This window comes from Triticum dicoccoides, chromosome 6B, assembly GCF_002162155.2.
Source record: "Triticum dicoccoides isolate Atlit2015 ecotype Zavitan chromosome 6B, WEW_v2.0, whole genome shotgun sequence".
Lineage (NCBI taxonomy): Eukaryota > Viridiplantae > Streptophyta > Magnoliopsida > Poales > Poaceae > Triticum > Triticum dicoccoides.
Window position 1 is genome coordinate 27131335 of NC_041391.1, and position 25997 is coordinate 27157331.

Below are 25997 nucleotides of genomic sequence, written 5' to 3' on the forward strand. Positions count from 1 at the left end.
GCAAGTTGCGATTATCAAGAGAAAGCCGAGCATAAAAATTCTGAATAATCATTTCCCGAGAGAGCTCATGATTGGGGCATGAATATAACATTGACTTAAGCCTCCCCCAAGATTGAGTGATGCTTTCTCCTTCGCGAGGCCAGAAATTATATATGTAATTACGATCACGATGAACAAGATGCATAGGATAGAACTTCTAGTGAAATTCCAATTTCAATCGCTTATAATTCCAAGATCTCGTATCATCACATAGCCTATACCATGTCATTGCATCTCCCTTAAAAGATAAAGGAAAGATGTTCCTTTTGAAAACATCATCGGGAATATCTGCAACCTAAAATAATCCACAAACTTCATCCACAAAGATAAGGTGTAAGTCGGAATGCAATGTTCCGTCTCCTACAAAAGGATTAGCTAGCAGTTTTTCTATCATACCCGAAGGAATCTCAAAGTGAACATTTCCATAAGGTTCAGTAGGTTGAGGATCATTTCTTTCCTCTTCTGGTTGGGGTGAAGATACCCCAAACAAGCCACTCAAAGGATTAGTTTCCATAGTGACAAGTAACAGAAAATTTCAGCTCACAATATAAATGTTTCCTTACCAAGTTCCACTCACCAAGAGCGCTACGTTCCCCGGCAACGGCGCCAGAAAAGAGTCTTGATGACCCACAAGTGTAGGGGATCAATTGTAGTCCTTTCTATAAGTAAGAGTGCGAACCCAACGAGGAGCAGAAGGAAATGATAAGCGGTTTATAGTAAGGTTTTCTCTGCAAGCACTAAAATAGTAGGTGATAGATAGATTTGTGATAAGATAAATAGTAACGAGCAAAACTAAATAAAGTAAATAAAGTGCAGCAAGGTGGCCCAATCCTTTATGTACCAAAGCATAAGCCTGGACAAATTTTAATAATGAGGAAGGAGCTCCCGAGGACACATTGAGAATTATCGTCAAGCTAGTTTTCATCACGCTCATAGGATTCGCGTTCGGTACTTTGATAATTTGATATGTGGGTGGACCGGCACTTGGGTACTGCCCTAACTTGGACAAGCATCCCACTTATGATTAACCCCTATTGCAAGCATCCGCAACTACAAAAAGGAGTATTAAAGTAAACCTAACCACATCATTAAACATATGGATCCATATCAACCCCTAACGAAGCAACGCATAAACTAGGGTTTAAACTTGTGTCACTCTAGCAACCCATCATCTACTTATTACTTCCCTACGCCTTCCTCTAGGCCTAAATAATGGTGAAGTGTCATGTAGTCGACGTTCACATAACACCACTAGAGGAGAGACAACATACATCTCATCAAAATATCGAACGAATACCAAATTCACATGACTACTAATAGCAAGACTTCACCCATGTCCTGAGGAACAAACGTAACTACTCACAAATCATATTCATGTTCATAATCAGAGGTGTAATAATATGCATTAAGGATCTGAACATATGATCTTCCACCAAGTAAACTAATAAGTATCAACTACAAGGAATAATCAACACTACTAGCAACCCACATGTACCAATTTGTGGTTTTGGATACAAGATTGGGTACAAGAGATGAACCAGGGTTTGAGAGGAGATGATGCTGGTGAAGATGTTGATGGAGATTGACCCCCTCCCGATGAGAGGATCGTTGGTGATGACGTGATGATTTCCCCCTCCCGGAGGGAAGTGTGCCCGGCAGAACAGCTCCGCCAGAGCCCTAGACTGATTCCGCCAAGGTTCCGCCTCGTGGCGGCGGAGTTTCGTCTCGTAAGCTTGCCCACGAATTTTTCCAGGACAAAATCCTTCATATAGCAGAAGATGGACGCCGGAGGCCCACCAGGGGGCCCAGGAGATAGGGGGACGCGCCCCTAGGGGGGGCTGTCTCCTGGACAGGGTGTGGGCCCCATGGCCTATTTATTTTGCTCATAATTCCTTAATAAATCCAAAAAGTTGTTCCATGGAGTCTCAGGTCTTTTGGAGTCGTGCAGAATATGTTTCCAACGTTTGCTCTTTTTTCAGCCAGAATTCCAGCTGCCGGCATTCCCCTCTTCATGGTAAACCTTGTAAAATAAGAGAGAATATCCATAAGTATTGAGATATAATGTGTAATAACAGCCCATAATGTAATAAATATTGATATAAAAGCATGATGCAAAATTGACGTATCACCCCCCCCCCGCCGCCACCGCAGCGGTCGGAGCCCGCCGGAGCCACCAGCCCCTTTCCCCTCCCATTCCCCTTCTCCTACCCCTCCATTATTCCCCGTACCCCCGGGTCGCATCCCCGAGCGAGGCAAACGGGGGACCTTCCCTCGCGCGCCTCCAGCTCTCCCCCTCGCCCCTCCCTCCTCCCGCCGCCGTCAGCGTGCGCCGCCGGTCCTCCGCTGTGTGGTGCTGGCATCGGTGGGCATGCCTCTCCCAGTGCGTGGCCCTCCTATTTGGGCAGTGATGGCTGGCGGCGGTGCGCCTCGGCCGGCTTTGGTGCTGCCCGTCGGTGGTGATGCCGCGGGCCGCAGTGGTTCTCTATACGGCGGTGCGGCCGTTGGCAGTGGGGCGCCGCACTGGCGCTGGGCCTGGCGGCGCACGCCCAGCCCAAATCTGGGCCAAATTGGGCCTCATCCGGGTTGGGCAGGCCGATGGCTCGGCGTTCGGCAGAGGCATTCCCTGGTGGTGGCGTGGTGTGGGTGGTCTCGGGCGGTGAGGGCTTCGTCGATCGGTGCGCTGCAACGTGGTGACAGGACTGTCCGGGTCCAAGAGGACCCGGCAGGGCATTTGGTGCCCGGCAAATCCTTGTCGCCACGTCTGGTCGGCCCCGCTAACGCGGTGGAGGTTGTCCCCTCCCTCCAGTCGCGTTGTGGTCTCTCCCGTGGCCGTTGTTCCCTTACCATCTCCAGGTCTCGTGTTGGCAGCTCCAGTGAGGCGGCGAGGGTTGTCCAGTAATCATGGTGGCACACGCTGGTGTGCGGATGTCGGGGTGATGCATGTCGAAATGCCTAGGGTGGTGGTGGTGGTCGTGGATCGGGAGAAATCCCTGTCGGCTTGTCTGGCACCGACGCGGTGACGCCTGCAGGCGCCATCGGTTATTCCTGAGGGGTGTCGGGTGTATCTCTTCCCCACTATCCCCCGTGTACCGGGGGAAACCCTAGAACTTGTTCGGGAAACAACGGCAACCCCGTCTCATCCATTTCTGAAGGTGTTGCTTGGTGCACGACGCTTCGGGATGCTAGGAGTGTGGTGGTACTTCTTCGGAGGGTGCAGTGGTTGCCAGACTTCCTTTCTCAATGAACATCCCCTCTCCGGAGCTCCAAACGGACTCCAGATCTGGCCTCATGTTGAAGAACAAGAGATGGCGGCAGCTCCTTCTCGCGAAACACGATAATGCAGCGGAACTTTTAAAAAAAAATTAGACCAGAAGACATCCTGTGGGCCAGAGAAGTACCAGAGGGGTGCCCGAGGGGGGCACAACCCACCTGAGCGCGCCTAGGGGCAGAAAAAGGGCGGCACATCTCTCGACGCGGAAACGGAGCGGCAAATGCGACATGTGATTGACTGAAAAAAAGGTGAAACCTGACACGGGAGCGACATGTGAGCCATCCAAGTGGGATCAAAGCGTTTGCACAATTTTTTTCAGCAACAAAATCGTGCGGTGGACAACTTAGATGACAAACAGTAAATTCTTGTTAGCAAATCTGTTTTATATATGCACTAAATCATCAAAAGAACAGTTCCGTAGAACACGTTCAGCAAGTCAGCAGTCAGTACGCTTGCCCATGTGACTGGATCTTGGATAACTAGGGCTGACCTGGCCAAACGGGCCGGCCCTGCCCGGCACGGCCCGGCCTGTGCTAATTGTGCCTGGCCCGGCACGGCCCGCCATGGCACGTTTAATAGCCGGGCCATGCCGTGCCGGCCCATGGGCACTGCTCCTTGGCCCAGACATGGCCTGATTAGTAAACGGGCCGGCCCGATGGCCCGTTTAGCACGCTGGGCTGCACATTTTCAGCCTGCTGGGCTAGTTTTTAGGCCTATTGGGCTATATTTTAGGTATATATATACAAAAAATTCTGAAAAATATATAAAAAAATTAAACGGGCCGTGCCGTGCCGGCCCGCGTGCCCAGGCTCCAGGCCCAGGCACGGCCCAAGACGTGCCGCGTGCCGGGCACGTCCCGTTTAGCCCGTGTCGTGCCTGGCCCATGGCGGGCTGTGCCGGCGTGCTCGCGGGGTGGCCTGTTTAGCCTGGCCCGTTTGGCCAGCTATAAGCTAGGGAGCGCCGGCCGGCGTTTTGTGATGTTCCGACTTGTCCTTCATCGGTGCTGTTTGAATACGTTTGAAGCCGCCATTTGTCGCCCTGTCGCAGTGCCCGCTCTGCCGGTCGGCATATGCATACAGCTTAACTAAAGAGTGTACGCTCGACGTTGGTTGCGCCCAGACCTGGCCAAACGGGCAGGCCCGGCCCGGCACGGCCCGACCAGTGCTAATCGTGCCTAGCCCGGCACGGCCCGCCATGGCACGTTTAATAGTCGGGCCGTGCCGGGCCGGCCCACGGGCGCTGCTCCTTGGCCCAGACACGGCCTGATTAGTAAACGGGCCGGCCCGATGGCCCGTTTAACACGCTGGGCTGCACATTTTCAGCCTGCTAGGCTGGTTTTTAGGCCTATTGGGCTATATTTTAGGTATATATATACAAAAAATTCTGAAAAATATATAAAAAAATTAAACGGGCCGTGCCGTGCCGGCCCGCGTGCCCAGGCTCCAGGCCCAGGCACGGCCCAAGGCGTGCCGCGTGCCGGGCACGGCCCAAGGCGTGCCGCGTGCCGGGCACGGCCCGTTTAGCCCGTGTCGTGCCTGGCCCATGGCGGGCCGTGCCGGCGTGCTCGCGGGCTGGCCTGTTTAGCCCGGCCCGTTCGGCCAACTATAAGCTAGGGAGCGCCGGCCGACGTTTTGTGATGTTCCGACTTGTCCTTGATCGGTGTTGTTTGAATACGTTTGAAGCCGCCATTTGTCGCCCTGTCGCAGTGCCCGCTCTGCCGGCCGGCATATGCATACAGCTTAACTAAAAAGTGTACGCTCGACGTTGGCTGCGCCCAGACCTGGCCAAATGGGCCGGCCCGGCACGGCACGGCCCGACCAGTGCTAATCGTGCCTGGCCCGGCACGGCCCGTCATGGCACGTTTAATAGCCGGGCCGTGTCGTGCCGGCCCACGGGCGCTGCTCCTTGGCCCAGGCACGACCTGATTAGTAAATGGGCCGGCCCGATGGCCCGTTTAGCACGCTGGGCTGCACATTTTCAGCCTGCTGGGCTGGTTTTTAGGCCTATTGGGCTATATTTTAGGTATATATATATAAAAAAATCTGAAAAATATATCAAAAAATTAAACGGACCGTGCTGTGCCCGCCCGCGTGCCCAGGCTCCAGGTCCAGGCACGGCCCAAGGCGTGCCGCGTGCCGGGGACGGCCCGTTTAGCCCGTGTCGTGCCTAGCCCATGGCGGGCCGTGCCGGCGTGCTCACGGGCTGGCCTGTTTAGCCCGGCCCGTTTGGCCAGCTATAGCTGCGCCTGCCAATGCATATCCATTATAAGTATATTGTCTGGTCCAGTGTGTGATCTCCCGCGGTCTTGACTTTTCCCTACACACAAGCATCTCACTCAGGGTCCGTCCGGGGACATGACAAGACTAGCCCACCTCGCCGGCGCTGCCGCGCTCTTCTTGATGGCAGCCGCCATCCCGGCGACGAATGTTGCGGTGGTGCCCTCGGAGGTCGATGCCCTTCTGGCATGGAAGGCCAGCCTCATCGACGCAGCCGCGCTCTCCAGCTGGACCCGGGCCACACCGGTACGTGACTGGCATCGGGTGTACTGCGACAACAAAAGCGTCCTGGTGGGTCTAAGACTACATGGACTCAGCCTATCGGGCGGGCTCGATACGCTCGACACAGTGGCGTTCCCGACGCTCGCCTATCTGAACCTCAGCGGCAACGACCTTGGCGGCGCCATCCCGGCCAACATCCTCAGCAATAACGGCTTCAATAGCTCCATCCGCCGCAGCTCGGTGACATGCCCAGCCTTGGCGTCCTCAATCTCAATAGAAATAGGCTCGTCGGCAATATCCCGCGCCAGCTCTGCAGGCTCATCTCCACAATGATACTGCAAATCTCTGATAACCAGCTCAGCGGAGAACTTCCGAACTGCTGGTACAATCTTTAGTCTCTGCAGTACATGGACCTGTCCACAAACCTGCTCACCGGGGAATTCCCGAACTGTTGGCGCAACCTGAAGGCTCTGCGTTACATGGACCTGTCCGATAACTCCTTCTCAGGTGAATTCCCGCCAGCTGCCATAAGCCACAACTGCTCTCTCGTCTCATTATATCTCGCCAGAAATTCTTTTGTTGGAGCTTTCCCCCTCTTGGATGGTTGCAACTTGTTGGTCGGCCTCGACATCAGCAGCAATAGGTTCAGCGACTCTATTCCGCCGCAGCTCGGTGACATGCTCAGTCTAAGCATCGTCAAGCTCGACAATAACAGCCTCGTTGGTAACATCCCACACCAGCTCTGCAGCCTCCTCTTCATTGGCAATCTAGATTTGTCCAACAATCTGCTTGTCGGGGAGCTCCCGGACTGCTTGTGCAACCTCGACTATCTGTTTTACATGGATCTATCTAATAACCGGCTCATGGGGAAGCTCCCGAACTGCTGGTGGAATCTGAAGGCTCTGCGTTTCATGGATCTATCCAACAACTCCTTCTCAGGTAAAATTCTTGCGGCTGTGGCAAGCTACAACTGCTCTCTTAGTTCACTTTATCTCACCGGAAATGGCTTTGTTGGTGCTTTCCCGCCGGTCCTAGAGGGTTGCAACTCGCTGACCACTCTGGATCTGGGGAACAACATGTTCTTTGGTGTTATTCCTCCATGGATTGGGAACCAAGTTCCAATGCTTAGATTCCTTAGTCTCAGATCAAACAACTTCACTGGAGAAGTTCCTCTGGGTTTATCACAGCTTTCACAACTTCAGTTGCTTGACATGTCCAACAATAGCTTGACTGGCTCGATTCCTATAGGCTTCGGCAACTTGACCTCCATGAGGCACCCAAAAAATGTTTCAGCAATGGATGAATTGTTGTGGGATAAATATGATGACAGACTTGGCATAATCTGGAAGGGTCAGGATCAGAGTTTCACAAGTACAATTCGATTATTAGCTGGTATTGATTTATCAGACAATTTGCTATCACAGTGCATACCTGAAGAGTTAACCAATCTACAGGGCCTTCGGTTCCTAAACCTATCAAGAAACCATATGTTGTGCCGCATTCCACAGGACATTGGTAGCCTCTCTTTTCTTGAGTCCCTCGATCTATCATCTAATCAACTTATTGGAACCATTCCTCAAAGCATCACAAAATTATCAGGGATCGGCGTGTTGAATGTGTCAAACAATCTTTTGTCAGGAAAGATACCCATTGGGGGTCAGACTCAGACCTTCACAGATCCATCAATTTACTCCAACAATTCTGCGCTATGTGGATTTCCTCTCGACATTCCGTGTGAAAATACTTCGCATGCGCCAGATGAGAGAAATGATCTAGAGTTAAGAACTGGAGATGTGGTTTTCTCTCCTTTGTTGATGGCATGCAATGTAAGATTCGGTTGCATTGCGTCTCATTCCCATTTTTCTTTTCAAATTGATTGATTATGCTTTTGCGTGTACAAAGATAGATAGATCCCGCCATGGCAGCAATGCACGAGATATATTTGATAGTTATAGATTGCACGGGATTAGATTGGAATTCTTCCCATCTTACCTAGGAGTCCTCTTGCCCTTCATGTCTTGTACCTATATATACTCGTCTTCAAGGCTCAATAATACACGCACCACATTGCATCAGTTATCTCGTCTCTAATTCTCTTACAGTCTCGTGTTAACTTCCTTGTGGAAGCACTACTACTAAAAGGGCTATAGATGGAATGGCCACTAATGGCGCATCTGTCACGTGGTGCGCCATTACTATATTCTAATGGCGCACCATGCCTCGGTGCGCCATTAGTAATATATTACTAATGGCGCATCTGCTGTGTGGTGCGCCATTAGTAGTTTTGGAAAAAAACATAAAAAAAAATTTATTACTAATGGCGCACCATGTCCGCCGTGCGCCATTAGTAGTTGACATAGTAATGACGCACCACATCCGCCGTGCGACATTAGTAGTTTTGAAAAAAATTAAAAAGAAATAAAAAAATATTTGTTACCAATGGCGCACCATGTCTCGGTGCGCCATTAATAGTTTTAACTAGTAATGGTGCACCACCCCACGGTGCGCCATTACTAACTTGCCCCAACACTGAATGCACCCCCCCCAACGCCTTTTCAGTTTAAAAAAGAATAAAAGAAAATGATGAAAATGTCAAAAAAATAAAAGAAAATAAGTTTTCCATGTGATATGTGGTCTAGTTGTTGGGAAAATTTACAAATATGAATTTCGACTTTATTTGCAAAATCTCTCTGGAAATTTGTAAAATGGGCATAACTTTTGCATACAACTCCGCCTATGTTGTCTCAACATAGCCGGTCCCAAGCCCGTGTAAAGGAGGAGGGTTGTGATAGGCTTGGCAAGACAACGTAAAAACTCAGCCACTCTTATGGAGATGAAACCCAAAAGATTTTCGTTGGGGCGTAACCCTCTCAGCGATGCGCCACATCGGAACCCGGGTGTGGTGGAAAATGGGCAAGGGCCGGGCCGTCAACCCCCAGGTGGCGCGCCGTATCTTGATCCGGATACGGTGGCAAGTGAGCGAGGATCGGGTCGTCGCATCCTTAGTGGCGCGCTACATCGGCGCCCGGATGTAGTGGAAAATGAGCAAGGGTCTTCGCATTTGACTCGACGAGTGCGAAGGGTAAGGAAGCTAGCCGAGCCTAGGAGGATTCGCTTAGGTAGCTGGAACGTAGGGTCTCTGACAGGGAAGCTTCGGGAGCTAGTTGATGCAGCGGTGAGGAGAGGTGTTGATATCCTTTGCGTCCAAGAAACCAAATGGAGAGGACAGAAGGCGAAGGAGGTGGAGGATACCGGCTTCAAGCTATGGTACACGGGGACGGCTGCAAACAGAAATGGGGCGTAGGCATCTTGATCAACAAGAGCCTCAAGTATGGAGTGGTAGACGTCAAGAGACGTGGGGACCGGATTATCCTGGTCAAGCTGGTAGTTGAGGACTTGGTTCTCAATGTTATCAGCGCGTATGCCCCGCAAGTAGGCCACAATGAGAACACCAAGAGGGAGTTCTGGGAAGGCCTGGAAGACATGGTTAGGAGTGTACCGATTGGTGAGAAGCTCTTCATAGGAGGAGACCTCAATGGCCACGTGGGTACATCTAACACAGGTTTTGAAGGGGCGCATGGGGGCTTTGGCTATGGCATCAGGAATCAGGAAGGAGAAGATGTCTTAAGCTTTGCTCTAGCCTACAACATGATTGTAGCCAACACCCTCTTTAGAAAGAGAGAATCACATGTGGTGACTTTTAGTAGTGGCCAACACTCTAGCCAGATTGATTTCATCCTCTCGAGAAGGGAACATAGGCGTGCATGCCTAGACTGTAAGGTGATACCTGGAGAGAGTGTTGTACCCCAGCATAAGCTGGTGGTTGCTGACTTCCGCTTTCGGATTCGTGTCCAGCGGGATAAGCGGGCTAAAGTCGCTAGAACGAAGTGGTGGAAGCTCAAGGGGGAGGTAGCTCAGGCGTTCAAGGAGAGGGTCATTAAGGAGGGCCCTTGGGAGGAAGGAGGGGATGCGAACAATGTGTGGATGAAGATGGCGACTTGCATTCGTAAGGTGGCCTCAGAGGAGTTTGGAGTGTCCAGGGGAAGGAGAAGCGAAGATAAGGATACCTGGTGGTGGAATGATGATGTCCAGAAGGCGATTAAAGAGAAGAAAGATTGCTTTAGACGCCTATACCTGGATAGGAGTGCACACAACATAGAGAAGTACAAGATGGCGAAGAAGGCCGCAAAGTGAGCTGTTGGTGAAGCAAGGGGTCGGGCGTATGAGGACCTCTACCAACGGTTAGGCACGAAGGAAGGCGAAAGGGACATCTATAAGATGGCCAAGATCCGAGAGAGGAAGACGAGGGATATTGGCCAAGTCAAATGCATCAAGGACGGAGCAGGCAAACTCTTGGTGAAGGATGAGGAGATTAAGCATAGATGGCGGGAGTACTTCGACAAGCTGTTCAATGGGGAGAATGAAAGCTCTACCATTGAACTGGACGACTCTTTTGATGAGACCAACATGCGTTTTATGCGTCGAATCCAGGAGTCTGAGGTCAAGGAGGCTTTAAAAAGGATGAAGGGAGGCAAGGCGATAGGCCCGGATTGTATCCCCATTGAGGTGTGGAAAGGTCTCGGGGACATAGCGATAGTATGGCTAACCAGGCTTTTCAATCTCATTTTTCGGGCAAACAAGATGCCAGAAGAATGGAGACGGAGTATATTAGTACCAATCTTCAAGAACAAGGGGGATGTTCAGAGTTGTACTAATTACCGTGGAATTAAGCTGATGAGCCATACAATGAAGCTATGGGAGAGAGTCATTGAGCACCGCTTAAGAAGAATGACAAGCGTGACCAAAAACCAGTTTGGTTTCATGCCTGGGAGGTCGACCATGGAAGCCATTTTCTTGGTACGACAGCTTATGGAGAGATATAGGGAGCAAAAGAAGGACTTGCATATGGTGTTCATTGACTTGGAGAAGGCCTATGATAAGATACCGCGAAATGTCATGTGGTGGGCCTTGGAGAAACACAAAGTCCCAGCAAAGTACATTACCCTCATCAAGGACATGTACGATAATGTTGTGACAAGTGTTCGAACAAGTGATGTCGACACTGATGACTTCCCGATTAAGATAGGACTGCATCAGGGGTCAGCTTTGAGCCCTTACCTTTTTGCATTGGTGATGGATGAGGTCACAAGGGATATACAAGGAGATATCCCATGGTGTATGCTCTTTGCGGATGATGTGGTGCTAGTTGACGATAGTCAGGCGGGGGTAAATAGGAAGTTAGAGTTATGGAGACAAACCTTGGAATCGAAAGGGTTTAGGCTTAGTAGGACTAAAATCGAGTACATGATGTGTGGTTTCAGTACTACTAGGTGTGAGGAGGAGGAGGTTAGCCTTGATGGTCAGGTGGTACCTCGGAAGGACACCTTTCGATATTTGGGGTCAATGCTGCAGGAGGATGGGGGTATTGATGAAGATGTGAACCATCGGATCAAAGCCGGATGGATGAAGTGGCGTCAAGCTTCTCGCATTCTCTGTGACAAGAGAGTGCCACAAAAGCTAAAAGGCAAGTTCTACAGGATGGCGGTTCGACCCGCAATGTTGTATGGCGCTGAGTGTTGGCCGACTAAAAGGTGACATGTTCAACAGTTAGGTGTGGCGGAGATGCGTATGTTGAGATGGATGTGTGGCCACACGAGGAAGGATCGAGTCCGGAATGATGATATACGAGATAGAGTTGGGTAGCACCAATTGAAGAGAAACTTGTCCAACATCGTCTGAGATGGTTTGGGCATATCCAGCGCAGGCCTCCAGAAGCTCCAGTTCATAGCGGATGGCTAAAGCGTGCGGAGAATGTCAAGAGAGGGCGGGGTAGACCGAATTCGACATGGGAAGAGTCCGTTAAGAGAGACCTGAAGGATTGGGGTATCACCGAAGAGCTAGCTATGGACAGGGGTGCATGGAAGCTTGCTATCCATGTGCCAGAGCCATGAGTTGGTTGCGAGATCTTATGGGGTTCACCTCTAGCCTACCCCAACTTGCTTGGGACTAAAGGCTTTGTTGTTGTTGTTGTTGCATAACTTTTGCATACGAATTCAGATGAAAAAAAAATTTATATGAAAAATCATCTACTCAAAAAGTTACATCCAAATTTACGGGGCTTTCAAGATCTAGAGGAAAAAAAATTCAAAAAATTTCAAACTTACTAGTGGCGCACCGTGGATGTGGTGCGCCACTAGTAACAGAAAAAAATTGGTTTTGAATTTTTTTTCAAAAAATGATACGTAATATGACCAGGAAGTTTGAAATATTTTTCAAAATTTCATCATAGTCATGAACATGAACAAATTCCTAGACATTAACAAGGTATAATAGGATTGATATGCTAGATATATCAACAAGTGCCTGTGAAGTGAGCTGTTGCTGGTGTTGGATAGAACTCTAAAGTTAAGCGTGCTTGGGTTGGAGTAGTGTGAGGATGGATGACCTTTTGGGAAGTTTGACCACGGAGTGTGATTTGACATGAGATTAAGCATATTGACTCGACATTAAGCCATAGTGAACTGAGATTAAGAAAAAAAACAAAAAAAATTGAAAAAAAATGAAAAAAAATTAAAAAAATCTGAAAACATAATGTTACTAATGGCGCACTTCTATGTGGTGCGCCATTAGTATACATATACTAATGGTGCACCGTGGGCTATTCTAATGGCGCACCAGCGGAGCGCCGTTAGTATACCATATACTAATGGCGCACCACAGGTGCGCCTATTAGAAAAAAAAATCTAATGGCGTGGTGCTAGTGGCGCACCTGTAGTGCGCCATTAGTATCGAAAACAGGTGCGCCACTAGCAGCCCTTTTTCTAGTAGTGAAGCACACGCACGATGCAGTGCCAAGCCCAGACCACTAGGTCAGGGTGGGACAATGGTGCATACACTCATGAATATGTATGTTTATTTATTTATTCTATCTGTTTTGGTATGGTATAAAGGTCAATTCTTAAATCTAGGGCGGGCCACGGCCCACCCTGGCTACCCTATAGCTCCGCCACTGGCACCATGGTCTGATCTCGCTCAGAGAAAGACAATTTGATTCTCGCCATGCACGACTCGATCGGGAGGGTGTGTTCGACACATTCGCTAAAATCATAACAGTTGTGAACCAACCTGTGGTTGGATGGTTAGAGGGGATGTGGTATCCCCAATCCACCAGGGTTCAAGTCTTGGTGCTCGCTTTTATTCCTGGATTTATTTCAGGATTTCCGGCGATACACATTCAGTGGGAGAAGACGTTCCCGTCGACGATGAGGTGCCAACAGTGACTTCGTAAATTTCAAGATGATATGCCGGTTCAGTCTTTCGAAGGTGCTCATAGGGATAGGGTGTGCGTGTGTGTGGGTTCATATGGGTGAGTGTATGCGCGTGTATATGAACGCTTGCGTCTGTACTGTGTTAAAACAAATCATAACAGTCAACTATACATTGCTTGATTCTTCTACTGTTAACACTTGGATTCACCATAAGATGGTAAGCAATTTCAAATTGGTTTATCAACTATACAGAATTGTATTGTCACTCACCCAAAAAAAGAAGACTTGGATTCAGCATGAACGGGCCGGCCAGAACGGACACGAGCATCTTACCTACCTCCTAAGGTGATACTCTACTTCTAACAACCGTTAGGTGCACCTTAAAATTATCAGCTGGATACTGTTCGAGTAGATATGAACAACAGCGAATGTGGTTAAATAGTTCCATAACCATATTTTATATTTTATTTTGTATCAACTACCTTTTAAGTTTCTTTTGACGGGAAAGCTTACTTTATTAATTAAATAATAGCTACATCGTCTGCTATAGGTTTTATGATGAACTCGGGTGGGGCATCAACCCAAAAAGAAGGGTTATTCACACATCCCAACTAGTCAACTCATGAGCTACATTGTAGCCGCCGCCTCCTCCTTCTCCTCCATAAAAAGCTAGGGTTTTTGCCTCCCGCCGCCGCCGCCGCAGGTCCGCCTCCTCTCCGATGGTCTTAGGGCCATGGGGGCGCAGTGAATCTCGGCAAGGGTCGGCGGGAGGGCTCCGTTTTTAATCGTTTTTTAGTTTTGTTAGGGTTTGTGTCCTGCTCAGGAAGACGAGACGGCGGCGGCTCCCTGAAGATGGAATAAAGGTCTCCCCGCCTAGCCCCCGTTCCGGCGATGCGTCTAGCATCGTTGGTGGGCGTGTGGAGGTGTGTCTCCGGCGGATCTATTTTTGATGGATTTGCTCGGATCTTGTTGTTGTTCGTCTACGTTCGTGTATCTTCGGATTGGATTTTTCTGATCTACGTTATTCTTCATCTGCGGCGGTTGTTGTTCTAGTGCGCTGGTCCTACTGGGCCTTAGCACGACGACTTTCCGACTGTCTACTACAACAAGTTGTGCCCGACTCCGGCGGTGGAGGGGCGATGACGGCGGCGCGCCTTCGGCTCGCTTCAGTGTCGCTAGGTGGTCTACAGATCTGGATGTAATTTCTATTATTTCTGGTATTCGTTGTACTGTCATGATTAAAGATGAATAGATCGGAAATTTTCTCGAAAAAAAAACTCATGAGCTACATAATTTGTCACTTTACTACAATGCTCAATCCCAAAATCTAGTAAAATACTACGACAATCATCAAGAAACGGCGTGTTTGAGCCTAGGTTGTTAAAGAAGTTGAGCACAACATACTTAGTCTCAGACTAGGCTTTCTAAACATTCATTTGATTAGACATTTCGACCAGGTGTATGGGTGTGTGTTCCTTGATTGGTGCTCTTGGACGGCGCTATTCGTCACGGTGCCTAACCTGCCGGCGGTATGCAGATAGATGACGAGGGCCAGGACACTGGTGTAAGTAACTCGGGTACGGTGCAGACCACAGAGCGTATGATTTTATGCCGCACGAAACGGACACGCTCGGCCGTTTCTGCCGCACGAAACGGACGCGCTCGGCATTTGCCGCCGGCCGATCCATCCATATTTTTCTAAAGGGCTTTTTACTACGCAAAAGTATTACGTCGGGCCTCTGTATAAGTAAGATACACATAGTCAAATAAAGTCCTCTCACCAGGTGAACAGTGGTATCCCCAATCCACCAGGGTTCAAATTCTGTTGCTCGCATTATTTCTGAATTTATTTCAGGATTTCCGGCGATGTGCTTTCAGTGGGAGGAGACGTTCCCGTCAACGACGAGGCGCCTACGGTGACTTCATAAATCTCAAGATGATATGCCGGCTCAGTCTCTCGAAGGTGCTCATAGGAGTAGGGTGTGCGTGTGTGCGTTCATAGGGGTGGGTGTATGCGCGTGTATATGAGCGCTTGTGTCTGTACTGATGCTAAAAAAAAATGTCCTCTCACACAAATGAAAATTAAAATGGCAAAATACAAAGAAACATGTAGAGTCCGTATAACGCCTAAAGTGAGGGGGGATCCTAAGATCATGTTGTCACCCATGTTGGGTAAAATTATCCCTCGCCGTAGCCTCCAATCGTGTACACACCTTCATAAACAGGTCTCAATTCTCCACGCGTTATAGTGAGGATCATAAATAAAGTCTTAGTACATCTGTAGATAACCTGCAATAGAGAATTACTTTTATCGTTAAAAATCTTATTAATTCTACATTGTCAAAGCGACCAAATAATGGCAAGCGCTCCCACAATGAGACGAGTTCTAAATCTGTAATCAATCCTATGTATCCAGTTGCCAAATACATTAGCAACGTTGTCTGAAGGATACAAGCCAGAAGCTATTTGGATGACTGGCCATATGGAACGAGCCAATTTGCATTAGAAGGAATAAATATTTTATTGTCAACCATCGCGCTCAAGATCAGGGACATGCAGAGACCAACCGAAGCGCATCTCGCCAGCACTGCTGCGCTCTTCCTGCTGACGGCCGCCAACTCCGTGAAGATGGTTGCCGTGGTGACCTCGGAGGACTGATGCCCTTCTAGCATGGAAGGCCAGACTCGTCGACAACAACCACGCTATCTAACTAGACTCGCGCCACGCCGGTATGTGATTGGGTAGGCATGTTCTGCAACATCGATGACGTGATCAAGGAGCTAAATCTCCCGGGACTCGGTCTCTCAGGCGGGCTCGACACCGCTGCGCTTCCAGAGCTTGCCGTTCTGAACCTTTGGAGGAACAACCTCGGAGACCCCATCTCATCCAACATATCGCAGCTGCGCTCCCTCGAATTTCTCAATCTCAGCTGCAATGGGTTCAACGACTCAACCCGTAGCAGCTTGGTGACATGCCCAGCCTCGCCTTCCTCTATCTCTACAACAACAACCTCGTTGGTGACAATCCTTAAATCATGCTGCCACCCATGTTGGGTAAAACTATCCCTCACCGTAGCCTCCAATCATGTACACACCTTCATAAACAGGTCTCGATTCTCCACGTGTTGTAGACAGGACCATAAACGAAGAGTCTTAGTCATCTATAGATAACCTGCAACAGAGAAGTACTTTTATCGTTAAAAACCATATCATTTCTACATTGTCAAAGCGACCAAATAATGACAAGCGCTCCCACCATGAAAAGAGTTCTAAACATGTGATCAATCCTGTGTAACCAGTTGGCAAATACATTAGCAACACTGCCCTGGAGGATACAAGCCACAAGCTATTTGGATGATTGACCATATGGAACGAGTAAATTTGCATTGGAAGAATGAAGTGTTTTATTGTCAATCATCGCGCTCAAGGTCAGGGACATTCGAAGAACAATGCAAGTGCATCTCGCCGGTACTGATGCGCTCTTCCTGCTGACGGCCGCCATCTCCGTGACGACGGTTGTCGTGGTGCCCTCGGAGGCTGATGCCCTTCTAGCATGGAAGGCTAGTCTCGTCGAAGCGACCGCGATATCTGACTAGACCCGAGCCATGCCGGTATGTGATTGGGTAGGCGTGTTCTGCAACATCAATGGTGTGGTCAAGGGGCTAAATCTCTCGGGACTCGATCTCTCAGGCGGGCTCGACACCGCTGCGCTTACAGAGCTTGCCCTTCTGAAACTTTGGAGGAACAATCTCGGAGACCCCATCCCATCCAACATATCGTGGCTGCTGAGGGAGTCCTGGATTAGGGGGTGTCCGGATGGCCGGACTATGACTTTCGGCCGGACTCCCGGACTATGAAGATACAAGATTGAAGACTCCGTCCCGTGTCCGGAGGGGACTTTCCTTTGCGTGGAAGGCAAGCTTGGCGATACGATATGAAGATCTCCTCCCATTGTAACCGACTATGTGTAACCCTAGCCCTCTCTGGTGTCTATATAAACTGGAGAGTTTTAGTCCGTAGGACGAACAACAATCATACCATAGGCTAGCTTCTAGGGTTTAGCCTCTCTGATCTCGTCGTAGATCCACTCTTGTACTATCCATATCATCAATATTAATCAAGCAGGAGTAGGGTTTTACCTCCATCGAGAGGGCCCGAACCTGGGTAAAAACATCGTGTCCCTTGTCTCCTGTTACCATCCGCCTAGACGCACAGTTCGGGACCCCCTACCCGAGATCCGCCGGTTTTGACACCGACATTGGTGCTTTCATTGAGAGTTCCTCTGTGTCGTCACCGTCAGGAAGGATGTCGCACCCCGTCTTTAAAGACGGCGCTATTGCTAAAGGAGTTTTGGTTGTCGGCCAAACTCTCCGGCTAGGCAGTTTTTTGATGACCGCCTGTTCGGCCGCCGCGCCGACGATGACCTCTCGGGCCATCGAAAGCAATCTCCACATCAGCTCGGAGCTCGCCGAGCAGTTAGATCCGACGGAGCTCTCTTCTCTGAATGAGCTCTTGGATCACATTGCTGCCCTGGGAGTCGCTACAGATTACGACCAGATTGGGCTTAAACCCGATCAGAGAGAGACTGACTCTCCCCAGGTCACCCACCATGTTGAAGTGGTGGAAGAACAATGCGGCAAATCTTCGCCCGCCCTAAGGACCAGATGTGTCCGGATTCCCGACCCCTCCAAGCCGGACACCCGCGGAGGGGAGGATGTCGCCCAAGCCCTGAACCTAAAGTCAGGCAGCAGGCCTGATTTATTGAATAATGTCCAAGAAAGCAAGCTTCCGAATTCGGAAACTTCTTGGCCCCTGAATCTTATATCGGGCAAGGTTCCGGATTTAAATCCACCTGCCCACCCAACTATTAGGGATTTATCCCAAATACGGCAAGAGCCCGGGGAAACAGTACACCACTATTGGGCCAGATTCCTCCTGGTTATGAACAGGATAAGGGACTGCCGTGATAAAGTAGCAATTTCATTTTTCTGTAACAACTGCACGGACATCGGAATCCTCAACGCCATAAGTCGCCGCGAAATTACATGCTTCGCCGACTTGACATCCATAGTACGAAAGTACTGTGCGACAGAAAGCGCTCAGAAAAACTGAAGATAAATTTTGGGACAATCCGGCCCTGAATACAACACGAGTCCGAAACAAAAGGGCGCATTATCACCAGGCATCTGAGCCAAACATCAAAAAACAAAAACCCTCTATAGGGTATGGGACCGTACTGGAGGGATGGCACAATGGACCCTGTAAAATTCATAGTTCAGGGGAAGTCACACCAACTCACAGCCTTAGAGCATGTTGGATACTCCGGCAGGTGGCGAGAAGTGGCGAGGAGCTTCTAACTCCAGAACCCGAAGAACACCTCCCAAGAAACGCCAGTACGGTGTCGACAGTCTTCGAGACCTTCGCATCAAACAATGCGAGGAAACGAACGCTCCGCAACCTTACCGAAGTCTACCAAGTAGCAACAATAAACCCATGGAGTGGCACGACTATTACCTTTAATGCCAGTGACGAACCTAAATTCCGGACAGCCCGAGCACCAGCCGTATTGGTCCTCAGTCCGATAGTGGACGGCTTCCGACTTACACAGGTACTCATGGACGGCGGCAGCGGACTTAACCTCATCTCCGAGGAAACCCTGCGAAAAATGGAAATAGACCGGAGCCGCATTGAGCGAAGCAACACAACCTTTAGAGGAATAATACCAAGACGGGAAGCATGATATTCAGGAAAAATCACACTGGATGTGGTGTTCGGCACGCCGGATAAATACATATTCGAGGAGTTCACATTCCAAGTGGCCCCGTTCAGCAGCGGATACCACGCTCTGCTAGGCGGGAAGCATTTACAATTTTTAAAGCCATACCCCATTATGGGTACATGAAGCTCAAAATGCCTGGACCCAACGGAATCATCACTCTTGCAAGTGATCCGGACACAGCGCTCCGCGCCGAAAACAAGACAGCCACACTGGCCCTGGAGGCATTATCCGAGGCCCTAGCGGCCGAGGAACTAACTGCGTTGCGCTCCACGGTGGACAGGGACAATGTGATACTAGATAAGAGATCCAAGTCCACCTCTTTCAAACCAGCGGACAAAATAGTCAAATTCCAAGTCCATCCAACGGACCCCACAAAAACAGCCTCCATCGAGGCACAACTAAAACCCGATGTAGACGCCGCACTCAGAGAATTCCTGCGAGAAAATTGGGACATTTTCGCCTGGCACCCTTCAGACATGCCAGGAATCCCACGCAGGCTGGCTGAGCATAGCCTGAACATCCTAAAAGGGTTTAAGCCCGTTAAACAGACTCTACGGCGTTTCTCCGAACCCAAGAGACAAGCCATGGGAGAGGAGCTAGCAAAACTACTGGAAGCCGGATTCATCAGAGATATAAAACATCCGGACTGGCTAGCAAACTTGGTGATGGTACCAAAGAAGGACAAATCGTGGCGCCTATGTGTCGATTTCAAAGACCTAAATAAGGCCTGCCCAAATGATCCTTTCCCACTCCCCTGAATTGATCAAATCATCGACGCCACCGCAGGACACGACTCATTGTGTTTGCTCGATGCATACTCTGGCTACCACCAAATCAAGATGGCAGAGTCAGACCAAGCCGCAACGGCATTCATCACCCCATACGGCCCATTCTGCTTCAACACGATGCCCTTCGGGCTCAAAAACGCCAGCGCAACATATCATCGCATGATTCAGACATGCCTGGCCAACCAGATCGGCAAAACAGTTGAAGCGTATGTAGATGACGTGGTCGTCAAAACCAAACACGTCGATACTCTAGTAGACGACTTGAGGCTCACGTTCGACAATCTCCGAACATATGACATTAAGCTCAACCCAGAAAAATGCGTTTTTGGCGTACCAGCCGGAAAGCTCTTGGGCTTCATAGTATCCGATAGAGGAATTGAAGCAAACCCAGCTAAGATCCGAGCTCTGTCACAATTGGATACCCCAAAAGACCTCAAACAAATACAAAAATTGACAGGATGCGTGGCGGCTCTAAGTTGCTTTATCTCCCGCTTAGGAGAAAAGGCATTACCCCTCTATCGCCTCCTGCGGTGCACCGAACACTTCGAGTGGACGGATGCCGCCACGGCCGGACTCGAAGAAATAAAATCCATACTTGCAACAAATCCGGTCCTGGCCGCGCCCAACACGGGCGAACCAATGCTGTTATACATCGCGGCAACCCATCAAGTTGTAAGCGCGGTGCTCGTCGTCGAACGAGAAACGGACGGACACAAGTTCCCTCTACAAAAACCAGTTTACTACGTGTCAACTGTCCTAACTCCATGCAAGTCACGGTACCCATATTATCAAAAGATAGCATACGCGGTGTTCATGGCATCCCGGAAGCTGCGACACTATTTTCAAGAGTGTTCAATAAAAGTGGCATCCAAAGTATCTCTTAATGATATTATAAACAACCGCGATGCAATGGGCCGGATTGCCAAATGGGCCATCGAGCTCCTCCCGTTCGACATAACTTACAAGCCAAGGCGAGCTATTAAGTCGCAGGTTTTGGCCAACTTCATCGCCGAATGGACTGAAGCCGAGCTCTCTAAAGAGTACGACGCATACTCCAACTGGATCATGCACTTCGACGGCTCCAAAATGTTGGCTAGACTGGAGGCTGGCATCGTTCTGACGTCCCCAACTGGAGATATAGTCCAATACGTACTTCAGATAATGTACACGGATTCCAACAAGGCAGCCGAATACGAGCCCATTTTACATGGTCTCCGGATGGCAGTCTCCATGGGCATTTAGCGCCTAGAGGTCCGCAGGGATTCAAACATTGCAATATCCCAAATAAATGGAGACTTTGACGCCAAGGATCCGAAAATGGCAGCTTATCGCAACGCCATCTTAAAGATGTCAGCTCGGTTTGAGGGGCTCGAATTTCATCACATAGCCCGGGAGAATAACCAGGCAGCAGACGTGTTGGCACGCATTGGCGCCAAGCACGATGCCGTCCCTCCCAACATCTTCCTAGAGAGGTTGTTCAAGCCATCCGTATCATGGGAGGGAGAGTCCGGAAACAATAGCCCGGACACAACCACACTGCCCTTCACTGAACACTCTGACACAGTTGGTGGCTCCGCCAACGAAACAACGCCGTCAGCCCACACAATAATGGCAGTCATTGCCCCGTGGACAGAACCATTCCTAGCCTACCTAACTAGGCAGGAACTCCCCGAGGACCAAAACGAGGCCCGCTGCATAGTGCGGCGATCTAAAGCCTACAAAGTCCACGAGGGAGAGCTTTATAAGAAAAGCACAACCGGAGTCCTTCAAAGGTGTATCTTCGAAGAGGAAGGGCGAGACCTTCTGGCTGAAATTCATGCCGGACACGGCAGGCACCATGCCGCAGCCCGGGCCCTTGTAAGCAAGGCCTTCCGTACCGGATTTTATTGGCTAACGGCCCGGGCAGACGCTCACGACTTAGTGCAGCAATGCGTTGGTTGCCAGTTATTCGCCAACCAAAGCCACATGCCACCTACCACCCTACAAACTATACCCATTACCTGGCCTTTTACGGTCTGGAGGCTTGACATGGTTGGACCCCTTAAAGGAGGAACCCACAAGCAAAAATATCTACTGGTCATGGTGGACAAATTCACCAAATGGATAGAGGCCAAACCTGTAAAGACGGTCGAATCCGGACCGGTGATAGACTTCATATCCGGGGTCGTACACCGTTACGGCGTCCCCCACAGCATCATAACTGACAACGGCACAAACTTCACGACCGATGAAGTTAAACTCTGGTGCAAAAACATGGGCATTAAGCTCGACTATGCTTCAGTCTACCACCCTCAAACCAATGGTCAAGTCGAGCGAGCCAACAGTCTCATTATGAGCGGCATCAAACCCAGACTAGTGCGATCCCTCAAGGAATCTAACATGCACTGGGTAGAGGAGCTCGACTCCGTACTCTGGAGGCTGCGGACCACGCCGAATCGCACTACCGGATTCACACCATTTTTTATGGTATACGGCGCAGAGGCAGTACTGCCATGCGACATAATTCATGACTCACCTCGAGTGCGCATGTACGAATAAAGAGAAGCCGAGCTCGATTGGCAGGACAGCTTGGACGCATTGGAGGAGGAGTGCGACATGGCAAAAGCTCGTTCCGCATTCTATCAACAGCAGACTTGAAGATATCAAAGCAGAGAAGTACGGGCCAAAACTTATAACGTTGGCGAACTAGTTCTGCGCCTGCCGGACAAGAAAAAGGACAAACTAAAGCCCAAATGGGAGGGTCCTTTCATAATCGACCAAGTACTGACTGGTGGAGCGTACCGTCTGCGCAACGCATCGGACAACCGACTCGAGCCGAACCCATGGAACGCAGCACACCTACGAAGATTCTACGCCTAGCGCCGGACTCCGTGTTCGTCTCCTTCCTCCGACCCCTTTTTATTTTTATTTTTATTTTTTCACATTAGCTGTCCGCGATTTCACTCCCTCTCCCTATCTTTTTTCTCCCAAGCCCTTAAGGGCTTGCATGTGCGTTGTTCGCACATACCTGACGCGCCACCAGCGCTCATCATACCTGGGAGCTTCCTTATCAGAAGTTTATATAAAATGGGCCTCATGCCCAAAACATGTGTGACACTTCCGCATGAGCCTTTTACACACCATTATATGCATCGATATGACTTAAGTTTTGGCCAAGCTGGGTTGCCTGGCTCCTGTGCTTACCCCTACATGCCCGTTCGTTCGGCTAGGTGGTAAAGGGAGCACCTTTGTGATTGTTACTGCCGGGTCAGCCGGATGTGTACCTCAGACTGGGTGAAGCCGAAAGCTAGCGTTCTTAAGGGAATATTCGGTCGGTGAACTAAAAGATGATCTTTCGTGTTTATTTATCTGCCCCCAGATGCTTTTCTGCTCTTTTTAGTAGTTCGGACATGCACTTTAGGGCATGCCCCTAGGGAAAGGAACCCCTAACGGAACTATTCTCCCTAGAAGATGTTTCTTACTAACCATGTAATATAACATAACTAGTTGGGCACTTGTCTGCTAAAGCAATTATGACCCCTATGCCTTATCTCCATGCATGCCCCGGTTCTTACATAATCGAGAGGGTATTCGGACTCACTCCGGACTATAGGGTACAGAGGTCGAAGCGAAAAGGTCCGCAATGAAAAACGATCTACAATCCGGCTAGAAGGCATTTTTCATGTCATTTTCAATTACAGAGTCAATCCGACTCGGTATATTCTTCTTCAATACCATCCAACAGGCGGTCTAATTTACAGTCCTGTTGGGAATACTTTGCAGCCAGCTCTACCTGGCCATATACTAAGCTGACAGGGATCTCCTTTCCGTCAGGACCCATAGGGCCGACCTCGGCCATGTGGTTTGGGTCAGCCTTCATGTACCGAGTCTTCACCATGGCCCAGGCCTCCCTGGCACCTTGACGGCAGGCCGATATCTTCCACAACCGGAAGCGCTGCCGCACTCCCTCCAGCTTCTTTGTAAGCTCCCCAAGGCCTTCGGGCATGGAGAGGGATGGCCACATAGCCTGAATGACGCTCTGCATTGCCTGCCGAACTCGTTCGTGCAGTTGCAACAGCTCGGGAAGAAGGTCTCCCATTGAACCGGGCATTTCCTCTGCAGGACGACCTGTCAGCAGACCTACATACATGGCTCTGTCAATCGACTTCCTCACCAAATTCTTTTTTCGAAGATTCGTTCAAGCACTTACTAAAAATATCGCGTCGAAGTCGCCGATTCTCCTTTACGGAAGCAGACAGCTAAATACGAACATCCTTTAGTTCCTCGCCCAGCTGGGTATTGGCGTCTTGAAGTTTGTTCTTCTCTTGCCTCACCCTCGTCAGCACGCTCTCGCCAGCCTTTAGTTGGCGTAGGAGTTGTTGCTTCTCCGGATTTACTCCGGCCCCATCTGCACTATTATCGTCAAGGTTGCGCACCTGCCGCACTTCATAACAGAATTATCTTTCGAAGCATATATTACCTGAGGGCGTCCCCTTGGCATTTTCTGAAGTGGCCAGTGCGGCCTCGAGTTGGGCCTTGCACTCTTCAAGCTCCTGGGATAGTTGCGTATTCTTCTTTGTAAGACACTGCATAGCACATGATCCTTAAAACAGTTATCTTCACTGTTTCAAGTCTCGGGGGCTACTGACATATATAACCTTCAATTTTACTCACCTGTATGTCTTTTACATACTGCTCTATGGCTCTGGCTAGACCATTTTGAGCGTCACGGAGATACGCATCTCCTGTATTAAAGGCGTCCAATGCCTCTGGGGAAAAACATGCGTCACGAAGAATAGTCTGGTGACGCCTGTGGTTCAGAGCACTCTCCACCTCTGAATTGGTGGCAGATAGCCCATCGGCGTCCTCTGTCGGAGGAACGCCAGAGGCGCGCCCCGTGTCCGTCTCCGCTTCTGGACCCGGCCTTGAACCTTGGCCGGCGGATATAGTCCGGCGGGCTCTCTTCTTTCTAAGAAAATCATGAGCGTTAGTAAGACTCAAGGGCATAAACCCTAGGCGTTAAGTTTGCACGCCGTACCGTTGCGCCGGAATCTCGATCTGGTCCGCACTTCTTTTTGGCCTGCCTGGCTTCAGCGGTCCTTGTTGGCTGCCCACCGCGGGCTCGGCCTTCCGCCTCAAGGAATTACCCTGCGAAACGAAACACTATTAGTTCACAACATGCAAGATAAAGCATGGATAGATCTCCTTGAGAATACTGGGACTTCGGTCTCGGTTACCTTTGAGGCTGGAAGTAGTCCGGGATAGTCGGCCGTAATGGCCACTAAGGCATTGTCCTTACTCAATTGATGAAACACCCCGTCGATTAACTCCACACATTAGTCCGGGTCCTCTTGGGAGTCCGGATCGAGGGACCGTTCCGGGTCCTCGGGTTGTGGAGGAGGGCTGTTTATCTCCTTCACAGTCTGGCGCAGCTCCTGCGTTTAACATTGCTAGACTAAGTACTCAACTACGGGAATTTCGAAAGCGGGTAGGCAAGTGAAAGTGTTCGCTCACCCAACTTGGTGGATTGTACATGGAGAATCCGCCCTCCGGGTTGGCACGGAGGAATTCTTCTTCTTCTCCCTTGTACAAAGCGGATAAGATTCTCGTTAAAGTGGCCGCCGAATCTGGCCCCTTACGACCGCACCGGGTGGCGTCGTCCTCCCCGTTGAAATCCCACATGGGGTGGCCTCTGTATTGAAGCGGCTGCACCCCTCACGTAATGCATATGGCCATGACCTTGATCATGGTCAGTCCGGAATGAGCCAGCAACCTTATCCGGCTCATCAGGTAAAGGACGTCCCTGTCAGTTTCCCTCTGAGGGTTCTGAAGGAAATATGCCCTAGAGGCAATAATAAAGTTATTATTTATTTCCTCATATCATGATAAATGTTTATTACTCATGCTAGAATTGTATTAACCGGAAACATGATACATGTGCGAATACATAGACAAACATATAGTCACTAGTATGCCTCTACTTGACTAGCTCATTAATCAAAGATGGTTATGTTTCCTAACCATTAACATGTGTTGTCATTTGATTAATGGGATCACATCATTATGAGAATGAGGTGATTGACATGACCCATCCCGTTAGCTTAGCACTTGATCGTTTAGTATTCTGCTATTGCTTCCTTCATGACTTATACATGTTCCTGTAACTATGAGAATTGTGTAACTCCCGTTTACTGGAGGAACACTTTGGGTACTACCAAACGTCACAACGTAACTGGGTGATTATAAAGGAGTACTACAGGTGTCTCCGAAGGTACATGTTGAGTTAGCATAATTCGAGATTAGGTTTTGTCACTCCGATTGTCGGAGAGGTATCTCTGGGCCCTCTCGGCAATGCTCATCACCTAAGCCTTGCAAG

The 25997-nt window shown here is 49.7% G+C and overlaps 2 pseudogenes; both read left to right on the forward strand.

Moving 5' to 3' along the window:
• The first annotated feature begins 5664 nt into the window (after positions 1-5664).
• Positions 5665-7684, forward strand: LOC119320613 (annotated as a pseudogene).
• A 7945-nt stretch (positions 7685-15629) lies between these two features.
• The window catches only part of LOC119320614, a 30875-nt pseudogene continuing 20507 nt past the window's right edge, over positions 15630-25997 (forward strand).